Raw genomic sequence first — 20,263 nt, 5'->3', positions numbered from 1 at the left:
TGACATGCATAAAGACCACCTGGGGGCAGTCCAAAAAGCTGACTCCAGGCTCCATCCTGGAGATTCAAATTCAGTAGATCTGAAGCGGGGTCTGCATTTTCAGCAGGACCAAACTTGCGGTCACCTAGCCTAAACTCCCACCTGCTGCTGTCTCAGAACCCACAGTTAGGATCACCAGACACAAAGAATCACTTCATGCTGAGAAAGACAGGCTCAGGGAATCTGGCACCTTGAAGGTGCTCAGAGAGAAAACCAAGCAGGTGCTAATGAATTCGGGTCCTAAATCAGGAGGTGTGGCACGCAGGCACCTCGGGAGGAGAGAAGTTATTCAATGTGATCGCTAGCAGGGTAGGGGATGAGACAGGCGGTCGCAGTGCTCTCCAACAGGCACCCACAGAGCCAGCCATCTGCCAGAGACCTGGGGGAGACCATGACCAAGGAAGAGTGGAAGGGAAGAGTGACAGGACACCCAAATGTAGTGGGCACCACTCACCTTGAAGTCTGTGAATGGCTCCCCTAGAAATGCTCACTGCTGGGGGCCCTGAAAATGAGGCTCAAATGCACAGTCCAAAGTCTTTGGCACAGCATTCAAAGTCCCTCAGTGGCCCCCACTCAGCCTACAGTTGCCCTTTCCTCTGCGTGGCCCCTCCTGGAGCTGATTTCTTTGCAAAAAAACTGGGAATTCTGTTCCCAACCCTGCCCCTGTGTGCTGTGGCGAATCCCACTCAGCATTCAAGACCCCAGCAAACATCTCTTCTCATGTGAAACACCCTGGACACACAGGCATACAGCAATCTTTCCTCCTACCTCTGGGCCCCCCAGTACCGGGCTACATTCCAGAGCAGAACTGAATACATGCCTGTGTAGCCTCACAAGAACAGGGGACTTGTTTTGCTCACTGGTGTGTCCCAACTGTGTGGGACAGTGGCCAGCACGTAGAAGATGCTGTGTAGGCATTTGATGAATGAATGAATGAACTTTGCAAGAAAGAAGCTGCCGGCCACTTCCACCAAGTGAACCAGCGAGTCACCCTGGGACCAGTGTTCTCAGCAGGGGACAGAGTCCCAGGAATCCCTCTCAGTTATGCAAAGCTGAGGCAAGTAGACACTGATTGCCCAGGACCTCCCATAGTCTGACAAAGACCACTGCTCCCAGTCTCCCTTGGTGTGCAGAAGGAGCAGGGGCTAAATTTGCAAAGAGACCCCGAACTCTCCTGCTGAAGCCCTGCACCCTCACAAAGGGATGTTGTGAGAAGTTCTCCAGGGAAGAGGTTTGATGCTGGCGGAGCTCAACTTGCTAGAAATCACAGCACAGGCTCCAAAGTCTGGGGGCTTGTGTGTGCCCCGAGCCCAGTCCTAATCCCGGGCCCTGAAGGCAAGAAAGGGGCACAGCTTGGAGCTGAAGCTGACTCCTTCTTAGGACTCAGCCCCTCGGGCACTGAGTCAACATGAACTGAAAGAATTAGAACTTTGGGAGCTCAAGAACGAGCAGCTCCAACCTGCCTAAGAACCAGGTCACAGCATCGCTGTGGAATCAGGCGAGGAAGCACAGGACCATCCGGGACTGGGGCCAACAGTTAAAACTCCGAAAGTTGGTGCCCCTGAGTGGACAGGGCACCCTCTCCAGGCATCTTCCCACGTGGCATTTCAAGGCACGACCAAGCCAATTGGACTGAGCAAATGCCACTGATTCTTGGATGCTTTTGGAGTGGAAAGGAGGCCTCACCAGGGACATACAAGCAAATGGATTTTTTTGCATGATTAATTGGAAAAATAAGAACCGTGATTGCATTTTGGAAAGCTGATAATTTAGCAACGATTCAAACCATTGTTTTTAATTATTTACTTACACAATACCTATTTAGTGACGATGAGGAGAAACTGATTTTCTCTTATAAAACTTGAATACCTTTCTTTAGGTTCAAAACAATGGATTTATTGCGTGTATTTATTATAGGCAATTTTCTAAACCAGACAGCTTCCTGGGAAGCACAGACACCATTTAAAATTTAGATGCTAAAATAAATCACTTGTTCCTGATAAACAGCACTGGGTTGGCATTAATCAGTTCCATGGTAGGGGCTGACCGGGGCTGGTAAACGCAGGGGCTCGCAGAGGGCAGAACTGGGTTGGGTGGGGGTATAGTTTGCTCTATGTATACCCAGCACAGACTTATGGGAAAGAAAAACAAAAACAAAAAACTGCAGAAGTAGGTCAGCAGTGGGGAGGGGTATATGGTTTGGTTTGTTTTTTTTAATTTCCACTGAGCACATTTCTTCAGCCTGAGCCAAACCAATTAATTTAGGCCAGGGGTCCGCAAACTTTTTCTGTAAAGGGCCAGACAGTAAATATTTTAGGCTGTGCGAGCCAAGAGGCAAAACTGAACAACTGTCAGCTAAAGGGCTGCATGGTCTTTTTTCACACGTACATTTAAAACTGTGAACCCTATTCTTAGCTCTCGAGTGTACAAGACCAGGTGGTGGGATGGATTTGGTCTGTGGGCCATCGTTTGCCAAGTCCTGATTTAAATCGGGTAGTTACTGAGGGAATATGGAAACCGGGGTTCCCAGGCGCTAGATGTATGTCTTACAAAAGTGATGTTTTAGTGCCTTTATTGATGATTTCATAGCTGATAACTCCTTCAAACAATTCTGAATAAAATAATGATACTACCCGATGATTGCAGAGCACTTTTCAAATTCTTCCCCATCTTAGTTAACGCCACCGTCACCAGGAGTCATTCTTAATTCTGTCCCTACCCTTCCTTCCTACTATCAGCAAGTTCTGATGGTCCAGCTCCAAAACATAGCTCAAAACCAACCACTAGACTCAAACACTTGCACACCCATGTTCATAGCAGCATTCTTCACAGTAACCCAAATACCCATCAATAGATTAATGAATGAATAAAATGTGGTATATCCACAAATGTAATATTATTCACCCTTAAAAAGGAATGAAGTTCTAATACAACGTGGATGAACCTTGAAACATCTTATGCTAAGTGAAATGAGCCAGACGCAAAATGGTAAATATTGTATGATGCTACTTATATAAAGTACCCAGAATAGTCAAATACAGAGAGACAGAAAATAGCATAGAGGTTACCAGAGACTGGAGTTGGAGGGTGGTGAAGGGCTGGAGGAGTGGGGAGTTAACAGTTAATGGATATAGAGTTCCTGTTTGGAATGATAAGAAAGTTCCGGAGATGGATGGTGGTTATGGTTACACAACATTGGGGATGTATATAATGCCACTGAATTGTACACTTAAAAATGGTTAAAATAATAAAATTTGTTACATATATTTTACCACAATTTTTTAAATTAAAAAAAATTAACACCCGCCAGCATCATCTCCCCTGCCATCACCTGTACCCAAGTGGCCATAACGTTTGACTTCTTAACTAGCCTGTCAGTGTCCCCTTTTGTCCCTTACACCGCATTCTCCTCAGAACCACAGAAGTTAGGTAACCACTTTCTTACTTAAAACTCTCCAGTTGTGTCTACCTGTGCTCCTCAAAGCGTGGGCAACAGACCAGCCACATAAGCATCTCCAGAGAGCTTGAGATGCAGAATCTCAGGCCCAGACCAGCCCATCCTATGCCCGTGCATGATGGAGAAGCACCGGGGCAGCAGACCAGTCTCAAGCCCCATTTCTCCTTCCTGCCTCCACTCTCGGGCCAGAGAAGCTCATTCCTATACCTGACTCCCTTTTCCAGCCTCCCTTGCGGCTAAGAGCCATTCTGATGAATAAGTTAGCAGAATCTGCTGTGTACGTAGTTGTGATGCCTAGAATGGCTGCAGCCACTTACAACCAGCGGGGACAGGTTGGAGGTGGCAGACTGTCAGCCCAAACATCGTAAAGCCATTGAACTAGTTATCAACAGCCATCTGGCTGCAGGCTTCTTTTCAAGTAAGAAAAATAAACTTCTGTTTGTTTAAGCCATGGCTGGTCCAGTTTTCCTTAACACATGAATTTCTAACTGATACAGCCAGGTTCCCATTGCCCTGATAGTAAAATTCAAACTTCCTGCCAGTGCCCACACGACTCCCTCAGCCTGAACCCCTGGGTCCCTGTCATACTGCACTCCCCTCCACTTACCACACTCTGGCCACCCGCCAGACCAGCATCACTCCCTTCACGGGTAATATTCTTTACATCGTTGGCTCTTTCCATCAACAGGCTCCAGCTCCAAGTGTCACCTGCTCAGATGGCCCCTCTCTACCAACCCACCTGAAGAATAGTGAGTCTCATCACCTGTTTTATTTTATTCTGGGCACTGAGCACTATGAGAAATTATCATACGTGCTCATGCATTGACTGGTTTATTGTATGTCTCCCTACCCAGGCCCCACGCTAGAGTTTAGATCCCCCGAGGGGGACCAAGGCAGGATCTCACCTGTTCTGATCACTATTGTACCTCTGGTCCCTAGAAGAGTGGCCAGCACCAGACAGGGGCTTGATAAATCATAGCTTATTGAATAATGGATGAACTTACCAATGCTTACCACGTCCCTTATTCAATTAGTTCTAACCACTATGACATAATCAGGATAAACGTATTTGAAACCATTTTGCTGGTGAGCAAAAGGAAGTCCAGAGAGGTAAAGTTGTTTCTTGCTGATAAATGACAGGTACGTCCAGGTCGTAACCCATGAAGTGGACACAGCAGGATCCAGTCCCAGCCTCTGCTTTACCTGCTACGTGACCTTGAACAAGTCACTTAGGCCCTCCCAGAGCAGTCTCCACTTTGAAAGCAGGAGTGACAGTACTTTCCACACAGGACTAGAGGATTAAAGGGAACAGGTCAGAGACAGCACTTGGCACAATGCCTGGCACAGAGTAAGCACTATAAACCCTGAAAACAGATACTTACTCTCATTGCTAGTTCACAGTCACGATTCACGGACATCTGTAATGATAGGTCATAATTATTATGTTAGCTCAGGGATAATGAGTGCCACAGCCAGGCTGCGCTCACTCAGGTCCTGACCTCAGACCTCGCACGCCTGCCACAAGCGCCCGCGACCCCCAGCACGGTCCTCACTCTCTAGACTCTAAGGCTACATGCAAGCCTGCATCTGCATCTCTGTTTGCTCAGGGGCAAGTGGCTCTCTGAGCTCCAGACCTGTGATGGGCACAGCCGAGGGCAGCTGTGGGCTCTGTGAAGCTCAGCTTGGCTCTGCTGGCTCTGTGGCCTCGGCTGGTCCACTCCTACTCCCCCCGGGAATGCACCTCTTCACTATGGGGTGGTGGAGCGCATGAGGTTTGGCTGACTGTGGGACCTTGGGCAAGTTGCTGGAAGCTCTATTGTGCGCATTAGAATCTCTGCCAGGAACAAAGAGAGAGGTGGGACTCCACTCAGACAAACTATCACTTCCTGAGTGCCTACTGTATGCCAGCTACTCTTCTCCATGGTTTACCCATATCTCCATTGTGCAGATGAGGGAACAAACAAGACAAAAAGGTCTCGTTCAAAGTCACACACTTCGGTAAGTGTGGGAACCAGGTTTAAATCCAGGCAGCATGATTCTCACACCTCCTCCCCCTGGCTCCATCAGAACTCACTGGGCTGAGCACCCTATGATCCACCTAACTGCCATCCCCAGCAGGAACCATGGGCAGGAAAGGGCTGAGAGCCTGCGGGAGAGGAGGCTGCACCCTTGGGCTTTGATCAGCCATGTCAAGATGTAGCATCTGCTGCCCCAAAGGTCAGGCGGGCCCCACTTATGAGATCCCGCCAATGGATGTGGGAGCCACTAATGAGGCCATCGTGACAGACAGAGGCCAGCATGCCAGCTCTTCCCTCCATCTCTCACGCCAGGGGCATGGTGAAGGGCCTTGGGGAGGGGCAGTGGGCCCTGTTGGGACCAGGTGTTCTGGGTTCTTGCCATTCCTTGAAAAGTTCTGTCCTGGTTCCTTCCTTACTCTGTCCTTTTTCCTCCTCTGACCGCCTGAAGGCTCTCACAGAATGCCACTCTTAGAAGGACTTGAGAATTGTCTAGTCCATGGGTTTTCAACAGGGAGTAGTACTGTTCCCTAGAGATGTTAGAAATGAGCAGGGTTGTTTTGGTGATCACAACTTCTGGAGGTACTACTGGCATTTCATAGGCACGACCGAGGGATGTCACATGTCCCGCATTGCCTTAGAACAGTTCTGCACAGTGAGGAATGGCGCCACCCAAGATGCCACGAGCGCACCCACCCTCCACCACCAATTTCTACAGAAGAAGACACTAAAGTTCAAGGGGGAAAAGTGATTCAGTCAAGGTCACAGTGGCAGAAACTGCCAGTTGCCTACCAATTTCCCTTTCCCCTGTCCTCCTGAGAAAAGGAAACTTACACGTAGCTGAGTGCAACCCAGCTCAGAGATTCCACGTCCCCACTTCCCCAGCAGCTCTGTGTGAGCCATATGCAAGGTTCGGCCATGGGATGAAGGAGGTATGTTGTGTAGGACTGCCAAGAAGTCTCTGGGAAGGGCAGGGTATGCACTGCCTCCTCTTGCTGCCTGAGATGCAGATGGAGCCCTCGCAGCCCTCGCACTAAGGATGGAGGAGCAGCCAGATGGAAGGCTTCTGAGGCCCAGCCAAACGTGGAGCCACCAACCCAGCCCTGAACTACCTGCCTTCAGATGCCTGATACGTGAGAGAGAAATAAACTCTTTTTAAAGCTATTGTTACTTGGGAGATTTTCCTAATAGCTGCAACTAAATTGATATAGTCGTGTAACTGGTTCAGATTAACATTCGTCAAACATTTCTGGGGCCTCTAATGTGTCAGGCAGCACACTGGGCATTTTCACAGGCGTTATCTTCTGAGATAATCTTAGGAACTCTGAGTCTTAATCCCATGATGCAGATAAACTTGAAAAAAAAAAAGCAAAGACCTAAAAGAGGAAGTAACTTCCTTATCTGTGGCAAGGAATGAGCAAGTGGCAAAGCCAGGACTGAGATCAAACCTCCTAACTCCTTGACCATTGCTACTTCTGCCCATGGCAAGAGGAAAACTGGGGCCAAGAGAGTGGCCATATGAGGGTGGCACTACTCAGCCGGCATGATGAGGACAGATGTGTTCTTGGCCAAAATGGGGCTCTTTGTGATAAAAAGAAGCCCAGGAAGGCAGCAAAGCCTCTCAGTGGATAAGGCCTGGGTTGCTGTTTCTCGAGCAGGAGGGTCACAGTCACTCATTCTTCATGTGAACTTCTGGTCATGGTGGACAAGATAATTCAGGCCAGTTCTCTACTGAGGACAGTGAAAGAAAGGTGAGCCCCCCCCCCAAAATTGGAAAAAAAATCTTGAAAACAACAAAGGTGACAAACTGCTGAGGAATTGCTGGGCTAAGATCCGGGAGAAGACAAAAGTCCAAAAAAAGAAACCCAGCCTATAAAGCTGCTCTTACCAGAGGACACCTGCTTTCCCAGGAGAAGCAGGTACTGGAGCAGGAGCTGCGCTCTGAGTATCCCCTCAGCACTGGAAGGAAAGAAGCGAAAACCCAGAGCTTGTCCCAGGCGGGAACTCTGAAAGCCCTGCACAGTGGTGGAACTGCAATACGCTAGCTGGGGTGCAGAGAAGTCAGGGAACAAACCTGACATGAACCAGCCCTTGTACAGACTTGCACCCTGGTCTCTTACCAGGAAATACCAAGCCTTGAAACGGAATTGTGGTGGTCCCAGAATAACAACACCCCTAAGCATATGCATGAAGCAAATAAAAATACTTCCTGGATTTTGAATCCAAGGCTTCGAGATAGTATTCTAACATCCATGAGAAAAGCTGAGGGAAAAATAGACAGTAGAGACAGACCCAAAAGTACATGAAGTATTGGTATTATCAGATGCAAGCTATAAACAACTACGCTTACTATGTTTAAAGAAATTAAAGGCCAAATTTAAAAAAATCTGGCAGGGAGTTAGAATCTGTAAAAAGTGGTGATCAATCCTGTCATTCTATGGGACCACCTGGAGACTGGTTTTGTGTTTAAAATAAAAAATTTGTGATGTAGATTGTGAGTGAGAAGTAGAATGCTTTTGTTTGGTAAACACAATTTTTACTTTTTGTTAAATATTTTACTGAATTTGAACAATATCTTTAAAATTGAAGTGCATTCTGTGTTTCAAAATTAAAGAAAAATCAATAATTATTGATTATTAGTCAAAATAATTGTCATGTTAATAATTCTAAGATGGCCTCCAAGATTCCCACCACCCACAATTCATGACCTAACTAATCCCCTCACCTTGAGTGTGGGTGGAACCAGTGAATATAATGGAATATGATAGTCAGTTGATTTTGAGTTCATCAAAAGGGATATTATCCTGGGTGGGCCTGCTCTAATCAGGTGAGATGAGACAGCAGAAAGCTCTCTCCTGCCAGCCTTGAAAAAGGAGACTTGATGAATTCCCCATAGCTACAAGGAAATTAACTCTGCCAAAAACCACATGTGTTTGGAAGAGAACCCCAAGCCTCAGAAGACCCCACTGCCAGCTGACATCCTGATTGCAAGTTTGTGAGACTCCAAGCAAAGGACCCAGCTAACCTAAGCCTGGACTCCTGACCCACAAAAGCTGAAATAATAAATACATGTGTATTATTTTAAGCTGCTAAGTTTGTGGATATTTGTTACAGCAGCAATAGAAAACTAATGCACGTGACTAAGGCCCCCAGCCCCCCAGGCAGAGCTGGATGAACACACCCTAGTCCTCACACTACGCAGGAATTCCTGTCACTGCTTGCAGATGCTGAAATAGAGAAGTTACATGTCCCAACCAAGATCACAGCTGGCAAGTGACTAAGTCAGGCTGGAAGCCAGGCCTGTCCAACTCTAGGGCCGCCAAGGGTTTGCTCCGAGAGGATCCTGCAAGTGGCTAGTGAATGCGACACCCTCCATGCTCTCACTGGCAGGTCCTATGGTGACTTGCAGTGATTTCTGGTGACAATAGGAGCCCACCACTAAAAAGGGTGTGTGGAGGAAGCGGTTCCCACTCCCAGACTGGCCCCACCTCAACCCCACCTAGTCACCTAGGTGGGCAGTGGAGGCAAGCCTCCAGCCTTTGCCTTTCTCAGCCCTCTGTTTATGTCCTTGACATCATGTTAGCAATTACTCCATTTGGACATCTTGCCTGTCCCAGCCTTCCCACTTGAATGTCAGCCATATGAGGGTCCACACTTGACATGGGCTCCCAGTGCCTGCTAGGGTGCTGGGCACATAGTAGGCATTGAATGACATTTGCTGGACAGATTTTGGTGCAAAAATATGATGACTTCTGTTCCTCCTCTGGATTCCTTTCACTTTCTTTCCCATGGCCCCATCTCCTGAGATGGCTCCCTCAGGGAGAATGAAGCTCCCACCCTTGCCAGCTCCACTCCAGATCATCCCACTCCACCCCACTGAGGACGTCCCAGGACATGAGACCCCCTGCCTGAAGGGTCCCAGGTTCCCAGAAACAGCACCTGCTCCCTCTGCTGGCAGAAGTGGGCAAGTGCATGGAGGTCCCCGATGCTGGAGATGCTGGAGATGCTGGAAATGCTGCGAAGAAGGATGGCAGGGCTCAGGAGAGCTCCCAGCCAGAAGCCCCTGAGCCAAGAAATCGGTGGGGGTAGGGAGGGTACTGGGGGAGTCAGTAGCCTGGCCTGAGTCCTGCCATAGTGAGGGGCCTCCTGCCCTGAGGCTTGAGGGCCCTGGCCTCAGCCTTACCCACAGGGCTGGCAAAGCAGCAAATGCCTCTGATGCTCTGTCTTTGCCAAGCAAGGCCTGGATGGGAGACCCCAGACCAGGAAAGGAGATACTGCTTCCCCCGGGAGAGCACATTACGCAGAGGGAAGGCATGCCCCTAGCAGCCCAGCCCTGAGAGCTCCCCAGTCCCACCCCATGATAAGAAGAGCGAGCACCGCACACCTACTACACACATACCTCATCTCTCCTTGCAGGGAGGGTATTATCACTTCACCATATAGATGAGAAAACAGGCACAGAGGAAGTGGTGGAGTCAAAATTCTAACCCAGGTCAGTGTGAGTCTGAAAATTCCTGCTTTTTATATGCCCTATATAGGTAGGCCTCATATATTATCTCTAATCCTACAACCAAGGAGGCCCTATTACCCAAGATGGTCATGTGTGGCTTCAGAGCCAAGGCTGGCTTGGGTGTGACTGAAGCTGGGCGGTGCCTCAGTGGGGAAGGACTTCCTAGAACCAAACAGCACTATGGTACCTCCTGGCTGGGTGACCTTGGGCAAATCACTTAGCCTCTCTGAACCACTGTATTCTCATCTGTAAAAGAAACATAGCTTCTGATTTAAAAAGTGGTTGTGAGGGGTTAGAGATCATGTGTGTCAAGTTCCCAGCACAGGGCACCTAGGCATAGAACAGCTGTTACTGCTTGGGGTTACTGTCATGTTATTGCATGTGCCTGTGTCTGATGTTCCTCTCTTCCCTCAGGTGGGCTGGCCTTAGTGACTCGCCTCTAACGGATAGAATACAGTGAGAGTGATGGTGTGCAACTTCAGAGGGCAGGCGAGGAAAGGCACTATGTCTCCTCCATGCTCGCTTCTGGATCACTCACTCCAGAGAAGCCAGATGCCACGTCATGAGGACACTCCACATGGCCTCCAGCCAGCAGCCACATGCACGAACTAGGAAGCAAGTTCCCCAGCCCCAGTCAAGCCTTCAGATAATGGCAGCCCTGGCCAACAACTTGATGGCAACCTCATGAGACATCCCAAGTCAGAACTACCCATCTAAGCGTCTAAGCTGCTGAATTCCTGACCCACAGAAACTGTACAGATCATAAATGTCTGCTGTTTGAAGTTTGTTGTTTATTAGTTATAAAAACATAACTAATACATTGTATAATCAGCATCCTTGGACCAGCAATTGCTTTGGGGTTGAGCTGCCTGAGTCTCCTCCCCAGAGCTGTGGTCACAGAGAATCTGCATTGAAGAGGGTCCAGGCCTTGTGGAGCTGACCATGAAAGAAAGAATAACTAATACTGACTGAGTGTTTGCTATCTGCTAGGCGTTGAGCTAATAAACACTTTATATTTACCTTCCTAAGAAAAATCCCAAGAGGGAAATATTATCACCCTCACTTAACGGCTGGGGAAACTGAGGTGCCCAAAGTTTGAGTAACCCACCCAAGATGACCCAGGGCAGCAGCAGAGCTGGGATTTGAATCAAACTCCACAATTTTCCAGCTCCCAAAAGAACTGAGTGGCCCCTGAAGGGCAGTGGCTCAAGGGCCCATTTCCTCTCTCCTGTCGCGCTCCCAACCCCCAACCACCACCACGGCCCACTTGCACTCCTGTGAGGGTGACTAACACGGGTTCTGGAACAAATCTCACCTAGCCTGCTGCCCCTTAGCCCCAAGGCAGTGCCTCTGCCCTCTCCCTGCTGTCAGCTGAGCCCACCCATCACCTGCCCCAGCGCACACAGGTCACTGAGCACATTCATGGTGAAGGGTCGCTCCAGGTCATCCAACCTAGCCCCCCACCCATGCGTTCTGACACAGAGACAGGCCCAGAGAGGTGCAGTAGCTTATCTAAAGGCAGAGACAGCACTGAGGTGGGAACCCAGGTCTCCAGGCTCCTCTCAATCCAGCCTGCACCCTGGGGCTGCCCTTCCCAGCACTACCTGCCCCGATACCCAGTGTAGGCTCCACCCATCGGCCCAGAGCCCTGGGACTGGAACCTAGGGCCAAACTTCCCGGCATCTTCCACTTCCCCACCCTTGGGGGAGCCAGGAGGAGGGGGCTTATCTCCACCTGTGATGTGGTGTTGTCTCACCCCACCCCCACCCTCCCTGCCAGGAGCCTTGATTAATGGGCTGGTGCTATCTTATCTCCCAGCTGCAGCAGTTAGGGATTACTGGGTGGTGGTAGGGCCCAGGCAGGATGCATCCTGCCCCCAGATGAACCTAAGAGCTCTGCAGGAGGGCGGGGAGCAGGAAGAAAGGGGACCAAGGGGCCTGCTCTCTAGCTGCCATCTTGTGCACCCACCTGAACTGACTGCGCTACAAAATGTGTAACTCACCTAGGACAGGGCCTGGCACTTAACAAGGACTCAATAAATGGTAGCCATTGTTACATTCTGCTGTTGTTATCTCTTGGGAGTCCTTGGGACCCTGCCTGCCCTGGGGCTGAGCGGCCCTACTTAGCTAGGCAAAGTCTCCCCGACTGCATAGCCTATGGGCTAACCAAGAAGTCCCCTCCCCACTTCAGCCTCAGGTGCCCCATCTACAAAATGCACACAGGTTTGGGGTTTGGAAACAGGGTTGTAGGTCCGACGTTGTACTGAGTGAACTGGGAGTGGGTTTAGGGATTACGTATCCAGCTGTGAGGCTTTAGAAAACCCCTTCACACTCAGCCTCAACTTCCTCATCTGTAAAAGGGGTCTGATAATACCTGCATTGCCCGCCACACGGCGTTGTTAGGACGAAGCAACTTCTGGAAAGCTCCGCAGGGACTGTTCCATGTCATACTGAGTGTGGACCTTGGGTTTCTACAGAGATCAGACACCAAACTTTGACCAAGGGGTTCATGCTGATGCAAGTTGCTACTGACATAATGAATCCCAAATCCAGGGTCAGTTTTGGGAGAGAAAGTCTGCTTGAGTCACAGGCCCCCCTGCTAAGGCTGAGGAAGGGGGACCAGATGTTCTGCTGTGCCCAGGACAACCCCAGGTTATTCTGTTGCCCAAGTGCAATTGTTAGTAGCACCCCCTTTCACTCTCCAAGTGTCCCCCCTTGGAGAATCAGTTATGTGGTCCCTAGGCTGAAGGAACAAAGTTCTATACTCCCTCAGGGAGAGATTCCATCTAACCTTGAGCAAGCGGCCAGTGTGTCTGAAGTCAGGCAACTAACTCTACCAGGGCCAAGCAGGGGCCCAGACTCAGAACCCCATGGCTCAGAGGACTCTCCATAACCTTCTCCCTAACTTTCTCAAGAAACACGTGGTCACTATATAGGGGGGAGGAAAGATATGGAGATGAGGGAGGGAGGGGGAGGGTGGGGGAGGAAGGGACTTTCAGATGAATAGACAGAATAAGGGAAGAATGGATGAATGAAATGAGAGAAGCAGGAAAGAAAACAAGACGGACGGACATACCAGGAGAGCAGATGAATGGATGAAAGAATGTTGAAAGGGAGGGATGAGGAGATGGATGGGTGGATGGATGGCTAGATGGATGGATGGATGGATGGGTGGGTGGATGGATGCATGGGTGGATTGATGGGTGGATGGATTGACGAGGGGAGAGATGAAAAGAGATGAATATCAGAGTCTCACGGCCCCCAGCTCTTTGACAGAGCACACAAAACAAGGAGCCCAGCAGAAGTCTTTCTTTCCAGAAGGACATACAGATTGACCCTTTGGGAAAGAAGCCAGTCTTCCCTCCCCCACTCCATACACATTCCTAGGACCACTCCTTTCCCTTCAGTCTCTGCCTCTTCCCACTGCCCCTCTCCAAAGGGCAAAGTGCAGCACAGCCAGGAAAGCTATCTGCTATCAGCCGCATTTATCCCAGCCCTGTTTATTTTGGGTCTGCAATTAACAGAGTCTCCTTCCCAGATCAATTAATAGTGGAGGGGCCCAAAGAGGGCACCAGGAGCCCCAACAGGCCAGGTTACTCATTGATAAACAATGGGGAATCGATGGAGGCTACTCCCTAATCCTCTTCTGAGGTGTCCCTTCAGCCACCCCTTCCTGACTCCCAAAGAGGCCCCCAGGTCCCAGGTAGATCTTACCTCAAGAAGGCTGACATGGCATGGTGCTAGAAAGCCCTGACTCAAGGTGTGAGGGTCTGTGTAGGTGCCGCTGAAGTTCTGGATCTGCTTTTACCTGGGCAGCTCTCAGGATCAAGGTTAAAGGACTGTGTAGCCTAGTAGTAAAGATCATGGGCCCTGGGAAGGGACCAGACCTGTGTTCATAGACTCATCTCTTCTCATTTACCAGCTGTGTAACCTTGGGCAAGTGACTTAACCCCTCTGAGCTTCAGTCTTTCCCTCTATCAAATAGGGATGATGGTAAAACAGACCCATGTAAAAGGACGCTGCGAGGATGGAATGAGTTAACTTATATAACACATGAAGCATGTCAGTCACTGGCCACAGCGTTGGGCTCCTTTGGGGAACCTGGGGTGCCCTTCTCAGCCTTTTCATCCTCCAGGCTCCTTCTACTCTGCCATGGGATCCCCTCAGGTACCAGGAGACAGTTGGAGGTTCAGTTTCCTCACTGCCCAGAAGGCTCTAAAGGTTCCTGGTTATCCTGTACAATAGCCACTGGCCACATGGGGATCTGTTTAAATTTAAATTAACTAAAATTAGTATTATTCAGCCATTAGAAAGGACTGTGGTACTGATCCATGCTACAACATAGATGAACCTCAAAACATGCTGTTAAGTGAAAAAGCAGGCACAAAAGGTCACATACGGTATGACTGCATTCCTAAGCAATGTTCAGAAGAGGCAAATCCATAGTGACAGAAAGCAGCTTGGTGGTTTCCAGGGGCTGGGGGCAGCAGATACAGAAAGAAACTGCTTAATGTGTACAGAGTTTCCTTTGGGGTGATGAAAATTTTAGAGCTAAATAGAAGTGGTGGTTGCCTCACATTGTGAATGTACTCTATGTCCTTGAATTGTTCATTTTAAAATGTTAATTTCATGTGATGTGAATTTCATCTCACATTAATAATAATAATAATAATTTACTTTACTTTAATTTAATTTAATTTAAAATTCAGTTCCTCTGTAGCACCAGCCACATTTTAAGTGCCCAGGAGCCACATGTGGCTAGTGACTCCCAAATTGGAGAGCAAAGACGCAGAGCATTTCCATCACTGCAGAGTTTTTTAAACGAACTTGACCTTCAGGTAATCAAATAATGATAGTGATAAAATCTCTTCGCATATATTATCTCATCTGACCCTCTCACCGGGATGATATTATTTTTTTTGTTTAACGACATGGGGAAACTGGGACCCAGAGAAGGAAATGGCAGGCCAAGGACTCATGCTGGGGCCTGTAGGCATCTGGGGTCCTTTCTGCCTCCCTCAGAGATGGGCCCGGGAAGTAACAACCAAATTTCCTGGCCTTCTAGATGTCCTGCTCACGTATCTGCTGTCTCCTGAAGGGGCCTTGGCACCAGTTTAAAGCAGGCAAGGGTGTGAAAGTGTGCAGTCTGGAAGCTGAAGGGTGCTTGGTTCCTGTTTGCAAAAACTGTGGGGAAGAGGACTTATTGCCAAGTGATTTGGAATTTTAACAAAAATTTCAGGAAGCCAGAGGCTGTAATGTAAGAGGAAGAGAAAGAATGCACCTTTCCCTGACCCCAAGTTCCCTGGCCACATTATTAGGTCAAGAGGGCATGGACCTCTTTGTCTCTAGTGGACCCTGAGCTATCTTCAGAGCTCTTCAGGGTGGGCAAGGGAGGGACACATCTCAGGCTAAAAAGGCGTGAAAGTTTTCCTGACCTTGGCATAATCCAGAATCATGGGGCAAACATGGAACGTTGGGAGAGTCAGAACTTTGTTCAGTCCCAGCTCCATCACTGGGTGACTCTGAGTAAGTTACTAAACCTCTCTGAGCCTCAGTTTCCTCCTCTGTAAAATGGGGGCTGACTGTGTGTGCCTCCCTCAGTTGCTTACCTTATGGCTACCTTACGGATGAATGTGACACCCAAACAGATGTGACACCCAAACACCCTATAAAAGGTCCTCACCAGGACCCAAGCAGTTCTCAGCTACTGTCCTTATGAGGATCCCTCCCTCCTTAAGCATGAACCTCTGGGAAGTCTTAAGATTAAAATCCTCGTTAATAATATTACTAATAATAGCACCATGAATAACAGCACTCACTGAAGGGTGATAATGAAATCCCAGAAGGAAGGACAGGCTAGCTGCCCTGCCTGTACTCAAACTATGTGCGGTAAGACAGATCCACCTGGAAGATTCCCAACCGTGTGACCTTGGGCAAGTTCCTCAATCACCTGACTTCTTATCTATAAACAGGGATGATAATAACATCCACCTGTCAGCATTGCTGAGCAGTTTAAATGAGATGATAACGCACTTAGCACCATGGCAGGACATACAAATCTCTGCTAACACCCTTAATCAGAGCCCCAGGCTGGGTGCTGGGGAAGGTAAAATGGACATGAACCCAACTAACTATATCCCCAGGCAGAGGGCACAGGTTGTGTGGAGCTTCCAGAAGGGAGACAGTTCTCATTTCAGCCTCAAGGAGGCCCATGAGCCTTGGAGAGTGGCTGCGACCATAAACAGGAGGAGGGGCAGAAGCAGGGTCTGGGCACAGCCCCCTCCAAGGCCAGCATTTCTCAGCCTGGTTTCCAGACCACCACCTCAGAACCCCCAGGGGGTTCTAAAGTACTGGAATCTGCAGGTGGCCGAGTAATCTGAATGTGTATTTCAACCTGCTTCCAAGGTGATTGTTCTGCACTGCAAATTTGGGAACCTCTCTCCCTTCCTGGCTGTGACAAGCCCCGGTCAGCCAGCCCAGTCAAGGTAAGTCTAGGAACCAGAGATAGGAAGTTAACCCCAAACCTCACCTGCCCGTCATAATGCTAACAATTAATCAAAAGCAAAAAGCCATGGGGCACATGCAGGGGTGAGGAGTAACAAGTGGCAGAGCACAGACACTGACCGATTTCAGCAGATGTCCACTGGACCAGAGTAACCACCGACCAATAAGAACAGAGGTCTTACCAATCAGAACACTCATAACAGCCAAATGGGGCCCAGTTGGCTGCAGGAGGCCCTGGAGAGGGTTCACACCCCTGGACAGAGGCCACTGTGGGGGACGGGAATGCTCAGCCCTTACCGTACTCGCCTCTCTCATCTGTCTTATCGGCTGAGTTCCCACAAGCCACATCATTTGAAATCAGGATCACCTTACTTTAAAAACAGCAATGGTGAAAAGCATTGATGCATGAGTGCTTCTCCACAGGGGCTCTGATGGCCTTTGGGGCAGGATAACTCTTAGTCATGAGAAAGGCTGGGACCTGGGACCCTTTGCGGCAGTGCTTGCACATGGACAAATGTCTCGTCGAGAAATAGATACAAAGAAATTACAAGAGACTAAAAATAACTATGTACATGCACAGTTGAGGCAAAATGTGAACAAGATACAAAAAGACAAAAAATCCAACTGCCACTTCTGAAGTGTAGGGGGCAAAAGCAGGGTACTTTGTGTGTTCCCCCCACACAGCACCGCCAAGGGGGTGGGCAGACCACCTAAGCCACCCCTCCCGCCCAACCCATGGATCCACCCCTACCTTCACCGCATTTAAGGGACCAGCTCGCCCCCACTCAGGGAGCGAGCAAGAGACCTGAGACTTGTTTTCATTCCCCAGGGTGTAGCACAGTCCCAGTAGTCTTGCCTAAATTTCTTGTCTGGCCTCTTACCAATTTCTATTGATTAAGGAGGCCAAGATCCCTGGTTGGTAACAGTCATGCAGGGCTAGGCTGGACATTGCAGGAATTTAGCACCCCTGGCCCCTGCCCACTAAACGCCCGTAGCAGCCTCAGTGGTCCTGATGGCCAAACCCAGGTGGTGGCATGCCATCCATCTAGGTGAGAAGCACTGCTAGCCCATCTTTCCTTGCTTTACAGGTGAAACAATTGAGACCCAAGGCCACAGCACAGGCAGCGGGCGGGGGGATTACAGGAGAGCCAAAAGATATAGGCTGAGCCCAGGTCTCAGACAAACCTAACTGGGGCCTCGGTTTCCCAGAAGTGGGCAAGAGGGAAATAGGGACCCCTTTCTCGGAGCGCCCACGCTTAGAGCTGCCGCCAGCTGGAAGAGCAAGGGCCAGGTAGCCCCTACTGTGGCCCAGACCCTCGGCATCCCGAGCACAGAAGAGCCATTCTGGGGCCAGGCAAAGAGGCAGCGACCACCTCGTTGGCCCTCAGGGCAAGCACCCAGCAGTTCCCAGGCCAAGGCTCCAGCTCCCTCCTGGCAGAGGACAATTGCTCCATTGGGTAGGGTGGGGAGAGGAGATTCACTGGCTGAAGCCCTGCCCTGCTTCTCCTCACCCGCACCCTCTCCTTAATGAGGCTATTGTTTGCCCCGGGTTCCCCCATCAGCTGGCCCCCACCCCTACCACTCCTGCCCTGGGTTTCCCCTCCACAGTCCTGCCCTCTGGGACCTCCTGGGGGCTTCCTGACTTCCTCCCTTGCACTCTGAGCACAAGGTCCCTGGGACCTCTCTGACCTACAGTTCCCCAAACAGGGCCACTCACTTCCCTCTCCTAGCCTGTTTTTTAAATTAATCAAAGATGCATGGCCTGCCAATCCACTGCTGTTCAGCGTGAGAGGAGTTCCATCCTGAGAGCGTGTCATTTCATCCAAAAGCAAAGAAATCTGCTGTTTTATTTACAGACAAATGAACCATTCTATCTTGATTTGGGGAAACATGGAGAATAGCTTATGAACATTTAGGAGAGCCTTCCCAGACCCTGGGTGGTCAGGAACCAGCAGAATGGAGAATAGCTTTCAGCTGAAACATTTATAAATCTGGGGTCCCAAGGGCCCCATACAGCCACAGCCCCGGGCTGAGAGAGTGCGGCCACGCACCGGCTGCCTCCTGCGATTGCAAAAACCTCTTTCAACAGTTACACTGTAGCAGTTTTAAGCATCTTCAGGTACTTCTCACTTAATCTTACCAACAAGTCTGCAAAAGAAAGTCTCTTTTGCAGATGGGGAAACTGAGGCACCGGGAGTTGTGTCTTCTCCGAGTTCCCACATAATCAGTAGAAGCAAAAGCCTAATGACATGTGCCTTGACTCTCTGTCCGCCGCTCATTCTCTTCTCCACGAAGAGGTTTTGAGGCACCTCTCCACCCCTCAACCAGGAAGTCACTCTACTTGTGATTATAAGCTGTTTGTGTATTTGTTCATTGGCTGGCTGCCCCTCTAGACCTCACATTTCCTGAGGGCAGTGGCTGGGCCAACCAGAGTCAAACCTGCTACAGCCTCGTTACCTGAGTCCCACTGAAGTGTCCATGCTGGCCCTAGGGCCCTCCTCCCTTGCACGGCTGTTTGGGTCAGTGCACAACAGGATGGAACTCCCCACAGGCACTTCTCACAAGCAGGCAGAAAGGAATCCACAAGCCACAGAGGGAAGTCTGGGGTTCAAGTCCTGGCTCTGCTCTTTGGCTTTGTGACTTGGGCATGTACCTGAACTTCTCTGGGTCTCAGTTTTCTCCTTAGGGAGAAGAGGAGAGCATTACTCAGCCTTCTCTCCATGCCCAGCCCTGTCCAGAGAATACCAACAGTGCCCATCCTCCATCTCACTTCATTTTGCACTTCAGATAGGCATTCTTAGAACTAGACCAAGCCCCAGGCCCAAGACAAAACAAGCCTGGTCTCTGCTTTTTTTGCAGAGTCACGTGAGATCCAGGACAAATGGTAAGGCTGCAGGTGTCCAGGCTTATAGAATGGAGGACTACGTCACCTTCCGGGACACTTGGAGCAGTGACAGTGAGCCCAGCCCCTCCAGGACTAGGCCCCCACTGCCACCAGGGTGCCCAGATATCCTGAGCAGGTCTTCCTGAACTGCTGCCCAGAACACAGGCAGTGCAGCAGGAAAGCCTGGCACAGCTGGGGGCCTCTGGGACAGATGTAGGCTGCAGTCCACAAAGCTGCAATGCTGGAAAAGAAAACAGTGCTATAGGTGTGGAAGGAAGAGCACTGGACTGGGAGTTAGGAAGGTCAAGTTCTGGTTTCCTCTTATAGAAAGTGGTGGGGGATGAGGGGGGTGCAGAGGGACAATCGCAGTGGGGCCAGGCTAGCACTATATTTCTCTTAATTTCACAGACCACTCACCCTGGGCTTTTTGTGGAGCACTCAGCAGCAGCTGCTACGAAGACAGATGTCCCAGCAGGTGAGACTGTAAATGGCAGATAATTCCAGGAGACTCTGAAATAAGGACAAGATTCTGTCTCACCTCTTCAGGCACCTCAGCCCTCTGGCAGGCAGGCAAGCCTGTGCTGGCAGGACCTCCTCACAGCTGAGGACAGAAGAGGTCCTACTTTGGTTCAAGGACAAAGTCAGCCTCACCTCCATCATCATCCCAACCCCCTTTCTCTTCATTATCTCATTTGATCCTCAGGATAGCCCCATGGAGAATGCAAGGCAGAGGTGGTTCTCATTTCACAGATGAGGAAACTGAGACTCAGGGTGTGGGAAGGGCTTGCTATTAAGTTGCAAACACACAACTCAGATCTTCAGAATCCAAGTGTGGCGCACTCCCCACTGCCACAC

The 20,263-nt window shown here is 49.8% G+C and overlaps 1 long non-coding RNA gene across 3 annotated transcripts in view; it reads right to left on the bottom strand.

Annotated features, from left to right (window-relative positions):
* LOC135321832 (uncharacterized) overlaps positions 1-19,963 on the bottom strand; it is a 49,962-nt gene extending 29,999 nt beyond the window's left edge. For 2 of the 3 annotated variants that reach the window (XR_010381967.1, XR_010381968.1), the window contains exon 1: positions 19,826-19,963. This is a non-coding gene — a long non-coding RNA (uncharacterized LOC135321832). Of the gene's footprint in view, positions 1-4,878; positions 4,915-19,825 lie in introns of all 3 variants that reach the window. The other variant, XR_010381969.1, reaches the window with a different exon arrangement.
* Between the last annotated feature and the right edge of the window lie 300 nt (positions 19,964-20,263).

Source organism: Camelus dromedarius, chromosome 8 (assembly GCF_036321535.1).
Source record: "Camelus dromedarius isolate mCamDro1 chromosome 8, mCamDro1.pat, whole genome shotgun sequence".
In the NCBI taxonomy this organism is placed as follows: Eukaryota; Metazoa; Chordata; class Mammalia; order Artiodactyla; family Camelidae; genus Camelus; species Camelus dromedarius.
Note: the sequence above shows the minus strand (reverse complement) of the source record. Positions and strands in the feature narration are given on the sequence as shown.